The following is a 9,671-nucleotide window of genomic DNA, read 5'->3' as shown; positions in this document are numbered from 1 at the left end:
ATTTTTCTGGGGAGGGGGCGTGGAATTGATTTGTTTGCTGTTGAGAAGGGAGCCAGGCCGGTTCTCAGGGAACGAGAACTCCCAGCATCTGCCTAGCCCAGCCCAGGCTGCTGCCCTGTCCCAGCCTCTGTTCCCCTGGGGGCCCTGCATGTTTGACTCTAGAGCAGGCCGGGAGCAGCAGCTGAGGCAGAGGACACCTGGGCTGGGCAGATAGGAGGGAATTTAGCAAGTGGAAATGGTAAAACCGCAGTGAATATTACCTTGGACTCGACGGCATTTCTCCATTGGTCTGTCTGCTTTGGGGCAGGGACAATGACACGTCCTGCTGCATTCGTCATTTCAAAGGGTGGTTTAGGATTTTCATTCTCAGACACGGTGCACAAAGCAGGACTCAACCCAGGGTGCAAACGAAATGAGCCACTCACAGGTTCTGGCAGCCACAATGAGCAGTTGGTGTGAGAGCTCAGACCTGCCCCTGTCCCAGAGGGATGGGGGGTGTCTACGAGGGGCTTGGACCACTGATCTATCAGCGCCTAACTCCCAAACTTTCAGTAACTCTATTATCAGTGCCTGTGAGTGTAATTTAACAACCTGGTCTATGGATTGTGCCACCTCTTTTCCAGACCCGAAGTCCAGAGTATGGTCAAGGGACCAGAGGCCTAGCAAATAGTGATCAGCTAAGAGAAAGCTGGGGTAAACAGAAAGCCTTGCTTGCTAAGATAGGCCTGGTCAGCAAATTGCCAGGTGTTGGAGCTAAGAACTAAATAATCGTGTCTTATTCAGAGTTGCAGATTGAGCAAAGAATCCCTTTTCCTATTGTGTTAGTCTCTTCTGTAGGGAGACGTTTTTCCCACAGAGCCAACCTTGAGTTTATGAAAAGTTGGCACGTCAGTATAAGATATGGCATCCTTCCACCTCCCTTCCCAGGGACCAATGCCTGCCGTTAGAAACACAAAAACAATCTTTATTGCCATAGACTTTCACTGTTTCTTTGCTTTAACCCCTAGGAATGTACCTGTTGGACAATCAAAGGAGTTGCTCCATTCCTATGGACCTCAAATCAGAATTCAACATATATATTTTATACTAATAACATATGATCAAAGTATTAATGAAATCTTAACTTGCTAACTTGAGACCATGGGTGGAGACATTATGTAACCTGTTAACCATTGGCTACTGTGCTATCTTGTCTTGCTGCAAAACCTATCCCAGGGTTTGGAACTGCCTACGCTGTCACTTTCCCCCACCCTTGGAAAATCTATATATTCTATTGTAATTAATTAATTAATAGTGTCTCTGAGCCTAATAAGCCCACTCCGCCATCACTGTGTGTAATAAACTCCTATTCTTGACCTCTACACAGTGGAGATTTGTGTCCTTCACAGACACCTGCTGAAGAAAGAGGAGATTCAGCATCCAGCTTGGCTGAATGCGTCTCCTCTCCCCACAGCTTGGTGATCTTTTGAGGAAATGGAGAAGACTGCCTTTGCCTAGCTGTACATCGCTTGCAAAAGAAACAGGTCTTTTTGGTGACAAGTGTTGAAAGGAGCCATTAGACAAATGTGGAGACAGGAAAAATGTCCCCTAACTGAACTGGCATCTGTGGATGCTGAAGCCACAACACAGAGCGCTAAACACTATATGAGAACGGGTGGTGTCAGAAGAGTCTCTACCAAAGCCTTTTGCCACCAGCAGGGGCCTCTCTGTGCACAGAACTCCTGGTAGTGTGATGGCTGCAGGCAGTGGAGAACTCCATTTTGGCATCTCTTTGTCGGTGAACATCTGTAGTGGCTGTTTAAAAGTCTCTGGATAGTGATCTTTGGGAAGAGCTGGCTGAAGTGACTTCCTAGTAACCAGGAGATCCTGGCTTGGCCTGCCAGTTCTTCCTTGCAAGTCTTGAGGGAAATGGGGAACGTCTGTAGTTTGGAATTTGCAGGTGTTGTCCTGGACCATCAAATGGAACAGTTGCAAGTATTTTCTTGAGGCAGGCACCATGGCTTAGCTGGCTAAAGTACCTGTCTAGTAAATAGGAGATCCTGGGTTCAGCTCCCAGTGGTGCCTTGTTGTGTGGCTTTTGTCTCCTCTGCTCACATTTTCCTGTGTCTTTCCAGGAAACAGAAGAGACCTCCCTTGTTATCCAAGTAATTGCTTGCTAAGGAAAAGGTTTCTTTGGAGAGAAACATTGGAAAGAATCAAATCACAAGCCTGGAGTTGATGAAAAGGCTGCTGTGACTGGCATTAGCATGGTGGTTGCTTCAACTGCAATTGCTGCAACACAAGAGCCTGCGCCACACGTCCTTGTGATTCGCTGGGGATGTCTGCACACAGATGTCATGTCATCTTCCTTTTGATTGTCACTGATGAAAAATGGAGCAGCTGGGAGAAAAGTCCCAGAGGCACCTGCCAGGTAAAGTGGAGGTTAGAGATGCAGCACCCAGTAGTGCCTTGCCAAATGTGTCCACTCCTCCCACCTTTTGGTCAATTTTTGAGGAAACAGGACTGCCTCTGCCTTGCAATGCTTCCAAAAGAAACCGGTAGTTTTTTCTGACAAGTGTTGGAAAGAGGCACCTAAGAAACGTGGAGACAAGGAAAAGGTCACCGTAACTCAACTTGCATCCATGGCTCTTGAGGCCACAACACAGAGCACTAAGCACTGTACAACCACAGCTGGCGACAGAAGGGTCTTTTCCAAAGGCATTTTCCACTTGCAGGGTCCTCTCTGTGCGCAGAATTCCTGATAGTTTGATGTCTGCAGGCCCTGGAGATCACTATTTTGCCATCTCTCTCACTGTTTCAGTGAACATCTGCTGTGGTTGTTGAAAGTCTGTGATGGGATCTATGGGATGCAACCTGAACAGTGGGACCCCTGAGCTCCCCCTCACACTATGATGCTGTGAGGAGCTGTGAATCTCTGGCAGATATTGCACTTACACAGACATCCACAGGTAGGGACACATCCACTTATTACATGAATGCTTCTCCCAGCCACTCATAACACTAATGATAGAGAGCCTCCCGCCAATTCCCCCAGCTCTGCAGCCTTGCGCCCCTGGATCATACCATCTTTCCTTAATCAGAAGCCTGATCAGCGTGAGTTTATTACGCAGAGCCCACCCCTCCCTCACTGTGCATAGTACATGAACCAGCCTTGTAATGGAGCTGCGATTTCCCAAGAACTTCAAGCAAAATACACCAGTTTCATAAAATAGATTTATTAACTACAGAAAGATGGAGTTTTAAGGATTATAAGTGGTAGGCATAAAAGATCAAAGTAAGTTACCATGGAAATTAAAGATAAATTCACAATCTAAACTTTACACCTGATTACACTAGGCCGTAGTTCGGTTATGCCACAGGAAGGCTTAATGCTCGAGCTGCAGTGCATGCTGGGCAGGCTTAAGGCCGGGCTCCCCATGGCAGGAGAGAAGACGATGACTCGGCCCCTGGAGGGGCAGGCTGGGGCTTCCTGGATCCCATTTGCTCACAGCCAGTGCCCTGCCCCCACTCCCAAGTCATTAATGGCTCCCCCAGGTCAGCCAGAATGGAGCAGCGGTTTTCACTCCACCAAGTCCACTTATGGCTTACAGGCAACTCCCAGACCCACCATCTCGGCCAGAAAGGAGCCCACTCAGCCTCGCCATTGCTGCTTTTCCTTCCCCCCAGAACCCCGCTTCTCCTGGGCTGCAAGGAGCCATCCCTGGGAAGCCAAGAGGCAGGCACAGGATTCTGCCTCCCAGCAGCCAACCGCACCTCCTCAGGCTTTGCAGAACGAATGGTGACGCTCTACTAACCCCACTGAGCCGCACTGAGGCGCTTAGCTTCTGCCCTGCCTTCCTCAGCTCGACTTTCCTCTTTTGCCCCATTCCTGCCTCACTTCCTCCTTTGGCAAGTCACGCAGAGGAGGCCAGCAGGAAGAGTCGGCCTCCACCGGCCAACCTCCAACAGCAGAGGAGGCCAAGCCACAAGCCTCCAAAAGGTAACACGCCGCACTCCTCTAGGTTCTCCAGCCTGACGCCAAGGTGCTTTCTCCACTGCTGTCAGCACCCTCTGTCATGCAGGGGTTGGAGTTATCCCAGGGACAGGCCAATAGGAGAAGGAGGAGGCCTTCCTGAACAGCAAGGGGATCTGGGAAAAGGAAGCCAGCATATTTCTGCCTGGTTTTGAACCAGGGACCTTTTGCATGTTAGGCAAACATGATAACCACTACACTACAGAAACTCGATCTGCTTGGCTGTTGCTCACCCTGACACAGACCGATGGACAAACCTGGAGAAAGTAGTGACAGCCCTTCAATGGGTCAGCTGGCAGAGCAGAGGACTGGAGCGGGCACTCAGGAAGTCGTCCTTACGTCGCCCTTGTGACTCCAGCTTGAGGGAGAGCTTCTTTTTCTTCCCCTTGCTGACAAAGAGCAAGAGAAGAATGAAAGGTCAGGTGGGCCAACTCGGTGTAGAAGCCCATGCTGCCTTTTCCTGCTGCATAGCCTGAAATGAGGGACTCGTGGCAGTTAAAGGAACTGCTGCACTTTCAGAAAACATCCCACCCGTGCACAAAGCGGGATAGAAGAGCCTGTTAGTCTAGCACGCTCCCATCTGAACTACTTCAGCAGCTGCTTGGTTTCTTTTTGGGCTTCTGCTTTTCTGTCTGGGGTGTTGTTGTCAGCTGTGGCACAGAAAAAGGACGTCATTGCGAGCGGCCCATGAAGACAAGATTCACTTTTGCCTTCCTTGCTCGGCTTTACTTGCTTCCTCGCCCTATTCCTGCCTTAGTTCCTGGGTTACCTGAAGGCGACGGGGGGCCAGCAGTACGTTGGGCAGCTAGACCCTGGTGGCAAAAGTCCTGCCGCCACTTGCCACCCCACTCTCTTCTCCCAGCGTCACATATTGGCCACCAGGGACTTGGGGCCCAGCAGTGCAACGGAAGGCAGTGGACAGAGCCACCCTCGCCTTGAAGCTCCGGCTCATTAAACCACATCTTCAATCGCTGATGGCCAATGAGAGACTGACGTCGCTTGCTATTTTAGCACTTGGAAATGCCATTGGTCAGTCATTGGATCTCTGTAATGCTGTTACAGAACAAATGAACATAGAATCTCAGTGTGACATTCTATACCTTTGGGGGAGCGGCTGTAACCCCCATAATCCTCATTTTCATGTCATCGTGATCTTACATAGAGAGCATGACTTGTAAAGTATCAGGGAAAGGATATGATCTGCTGAAAGTCATTTATCTACCCATAGATGTAGACCATTCATGCATATGAAGTTATGAGAATTGTGCAGTGTGGTTGTCACTGTGCTGTAAGGTCTGGGAGTCAGCCTGATATTAGCTCCCCAGTGGCAACAGCAAGGAAAGTAACCAACACCCAGACAGGGTGATAAACAACCCATCGACAGCCATTGCCCAGCAAGGGAACTACAATGCAATGACTCACCTGCATGAGGACACCCCAGGGGAATTGCTCAGACTTGCTTGGAGAGTCACAGTGATGCTCACCTGACTCTGAAGGGGGGAGGGGGGCACAAAGCCATGAGGGAAGAAAGGACATGATAAAAGGAGAGACATTTGCCAGGCTTTATCTCTCTGTGTCACCTACATCTACAGACACCCCCACACCAAGCAACTGAAGCGCTGATGAAAGGGGAGAGCCTGACTGAAAAGCCACCAGCCAGCCTGTGGTGAGAAGCATCTGAGTTTGTAAGGGTACTGAAAGGGTTAAGATCAGCTTAGAATTAAAAGCAATGAGGAGTCCAGTGGCACCTTAAGGACTAACAGATTTATTTGGGCATAAGCGTTCGTGGGTAAAAAGCCCACTTCTTCAGATGCATGGAGTGAAAATTGCAGATAGAGGCATAAATATAGATTGGAACATGAAGTGACGGGAGTTACCGTACAAGGGGAGAACCAGTGTTGAAGGCTAATTCAGTCAGGGTGGATGTGGTCCTCTCCCCACAATTGATGGGGAGGTGTCAATACCAAGAGAGGGAAAATTGCTTTTGTCGTGAGCCAGCTACTCCCAGTCCTTATTCAAGCTCAAATTAATGGTGTTAAGTTTGCAAATCAATTGCAACTCTGCAATTTCTCTTTGAAGTCTGTTTTTCAAGTTTTTTTGAATGGCTACTTTGAATTATTGGGTGTGAATGTGTAAATGGGGTATTGATTATATAAGTCCCATATGGGCTCGTGATTTGGATTCCTGGTTTTCACGCAGGCGGCCTGGGTTCAATTCCCAGTGTGGGAACAATGCAGAGCTTTTGCTCAGAGGGGAGGCAGGAAATGAAAGGAATGGGAAGGGATCCTGCCAGCAGGGGAGTTGGACAGTGTTGGGAGGGGACCCCAGAAGTGGGGGTGGGGCAGTGGTCTGGGGGGAGATGAGGGAAGGATCCCAGCTCTGTGGGAAGTTGACATTCTGGAGAGCACAGGCCTGGCATGGGGGGTGGGAAGAGTGAGTGTGTCCCTCTAAACTCACCACCAGCAGACTAGGCAGGCTTGGAAGAATTACATATTTGTTGGTAAATGTCAATTTCTGTGTAAACACACGACCCAATGGCAAAATCTTTCCATCGATAATAATCAAAATTGACAGATGGGCAAAGTAAGAAACATGCTGCTTGAGAACTTATCCTATTCTAATCCTCTAGGGTTCCCTTTTGCCTTAGGCACCACCACGTGGGCATTTCATATCCCTCCTCATTTTCACACAGACACACAATTTCCTTTGCACAGATCCATGAACAGCAAAAGCTCCCTGTGTCTCTTGTCTGAGCCAGGGCATTCGATTCCACTGAAACCTTCTCTCCTGCAATGGCAATGGTCAGACAGAGGGAATGCATCCACCTTCCCCCTGGCAGTGAGATATTCACTCTCCTCTTCATGCTGCTGTTGTTATTCCATGAGTCATCAAGGATGGAATAAAAAGATGAGTTTACTCCAGGGTGAGGAAAGAAAGGAGCCACCAACGCCCTCAAAAATCTCAATGCCCAGAGAAAACCTGCCTCTGTTATTGGACTCCCAGAAGTGCTGGTAATACAATGGGAAAAGGGACTGTCTGAATTGCCAAGGCAGGGAATGAACAATCTACAGCAACATCATTAACCACAAACACACTCTAGCCATGCTCCAGCCAGTAGAGAAATGGGCAGGAATTCTTGCTCTTCAGCCATGGCCACACGTACAAAGCTGCACAGCAGTGAGTGTGCTGGGGTAGCTGGTCTGAGCAAACAATTTGTAATGACCCTTCAGTGAGAAGAGAACCAGAGTGTAGAAAGGCCCCTCTGTTAACTGGTTGTGGCTGAGGCCTTAGGTAGCTGGGCTAGAAAACCATGGGGGCCTTTCTGTGAAGGTTTGATCCTTGCCAGCTAGGCAAGGCTGGTGTGTGGTGTCTCCATGGCTGTACTGTCAGTGTCTGATCACAACAGTGCCACAGGGAGCCAAGCCTAGACATATTCAGAGGCTAAGGCCAGGTCAATCTTTCAAACAGTGAGTCTAGGCTGCTGCAGCTCAGTAATGGAGATGCTCTATGCCAGGGTTTCTCAAACGTCCTTTCACTGCAACCTCCTTCTGCCAAAATAACTTAATACGTAGCCCTGGAAAGAGGGACCAAGCCCCTCCACTCGGGGAGGAGGGCGGGGGGGGAAGTGCCAAAGACTGAGCCCCAGTGGGGGGAGGGCAAAACCAAAGCCTGAGGGATTCAGCCCTGGGTGGGGGGGCTCAGACTTTTGGCTTCAGCCCCAGGACCCAACAAGTCTAATGCCAGCCCTGGTGACCCCATTAAAACAGGGTCACGACCCACTTTGCGGTCCTGACCCACAGCTTGAGAACCACTGCTCCATGCTGAGGGGGGAGAGTTTTCCTGTTGGTGTAGTCAATCCACTTCCCCAGGAGGTGGCAGCTCTGTCATGGGGAGAAGCTATATCAGTGGGTGTGCAAGCTGTGGTGTTTACCACATTTAAGAAGTTTAATCAAACCCCATTTTTAAAACCACCTGTGGTCTGGGAATGGCAAAGGAGCTCGATGAAGCAGGGTCTGTCCTTCAGAGTCCTGGAGATCACGATTCCATACTCCCATTGTAATGGGGGTATAGCTCAGGGGTAGAGTGTTTGATTGCAGATCAAGTGGTCCTTTGTTCAAACCCAGGTTCATTCTCCATTATGTTCAGGAGCTCCACTATACGAAGATGGTTGAAATGAATGTGAGCACTCAACATTTTGCTGTCCAAATACATAAAAACCTAGCAAACCTGTCCATCAGCTGAAATCAGTTCCAATCCTCTAAGTGTCTAGTTTATGTTTTCATCAATTAAACAAAGGTATCATTCCCTGAAGCAGAGCACAAGTTTGAAATACAGGCAGCATAGAGCCAATATTCATAATGTCAACTACAAAAAAATGACACACATCTAGAGATAGCATCATTATAATCAGCCAATCAGAACCTCTCCATAGACCCCTTACACGACCACTTCCCTGTAATATTGGCTGCAAATATAGAACAGTGGTCGCAATGGTGATCTATACAGTTACAGATTATGTCAATAACGTCACAGGAGGTGACACAGCATCAGTGAGACTGATACTGGAATACTGCCTCCAGTTTTGGTGTCCTCATTTGAAAAAGATGTTGTGAAATTGGAGCTGGGGCAGCAAAGAACCACCTAATGTTCTGAGGACTGGAAAAAATACCTTCTAGTGAGCTATTGAAAGAGCTCAACCTGTTTCTGATCAAAAGAAGATTGAAAGGCGACTTCATTGAAGTGTTGAAGGGCCTAAATGGAGAGAAAATATTGGGTATTAAAGGGCTCTTGAATCTAGCAGAGAAAGGCCTAACAAGACCCAATGGCCGGAAGGTGAAAAGAGACAAATTTGTATTACAACTAAAACGCAAAAATTCCAACAGCGAGGATGATTCACCACAAGAACAAGCTACCAAGGAAAGTGGTGGATTCTCCATCTCCTGATGTCATTTAATGAAGACTAGATGCCTTTCTGGAATGTGTTTGCCTCAAAAGTAGCTATTGTGTCCTACAGGAGGCCTGTGATATGCAGGGGGTCAGATTAGATGCTCTAATGGTCTCTTCTGGCCATAAAGTCGACTAATTTCTGAAAAACTGAGTGTAGCATTGGGAGCAGCGTCTGATGTTTTCCTGTCTAGCCGGCTTGCTGCCTAGAACGAACGCTCCTTGATCCCCAGGGAGAAGCTCAAACCTGCAAAGTGCCTGGCCAGGGGCAGGACATTGGCACAGCAAGGGAGGGGTGTGGCAGTGACATCACAAAGGCCTTTTGCAGGACCTCAGACTATTGGTCAAAGACTATTGGTGGGGAGGTGGTGACCTCACAGAGAGATGCTGACATCAGCCAGGCAGGACAGGGGCGAGGGGCCAGAGAAACTTCAGAGACCCCCTGTGGCTTTGCTTCAGCAAGTCTCCTTCTCCAGGTCTCTCTTTGAGGACTGAGAGAGTATTCGGGTTAACGGACGTGAACGCCAGGAGGAACCTCTTTCGAGTTTTCTCCTTCCCTTGTAGTGATTTTACTAGAAAACAGACGTCCCTGTTTAGAAGGTAAGAGCCTCCTCGAGGTTTGAAACCTGTTCAGTCTGATCCATCTGGTGACAGTTGAATTCTGGGCATGGAAAACTCGAGCTTAAGGAGGCAGAATTTTATTGCGCACCTGGGA

At 48.7% G+C, this 9,671-nt stretch overlaps 2 non-coding genes across 2 annotated transcripts; one reads left to right on the top strand and one right to left on the bottom strand.

Moving 5' to 3' along the window:
* The first annotated feature begins 1,990 nt into the window (after nt 1–1,990).
* On the top strand, nt 1,991–2,064 carry TRNAT-AGU. Its single transcript has one exon. It is a non-coding gene; the product is annotated as a tRNA-Thr (tRNA).
* A 2,084-nt stretch (nt 2,065–4,148) lies between these two features.
* TRNAV-AAC lies at nt 4,149–4,221 on the bottom strand. Its single transcript has one exon. It is a non-coding gene; the product is annotated as a tRNA-Val (tRNA).
* Between the last annotated feature and the right edge of the window lie 5,450 nt (nt 4,222–9,671).

Source organism: Mauremys mutica, unplaced genomic scaffold (genome assembly GCF_020497125.1).
Source record: "Mauremys mutica isolate MM-2020 ecotype Southern unplaced genomic scaffold, ASM2049712v1 000674F_np12_subseq_93759:132282_obj, whole genome shotgun sequence".
Classification (NCBI taxonomy): Eukaryota; Metazoa; Chordata; order Testudines; family Geoemydidae; genus Mauremys; species Mauremys mutica.
Note: the sequence above shows the minus strand (reverse complement) of the source record. Positions and strands in the feature narration are given on the sequence as shown.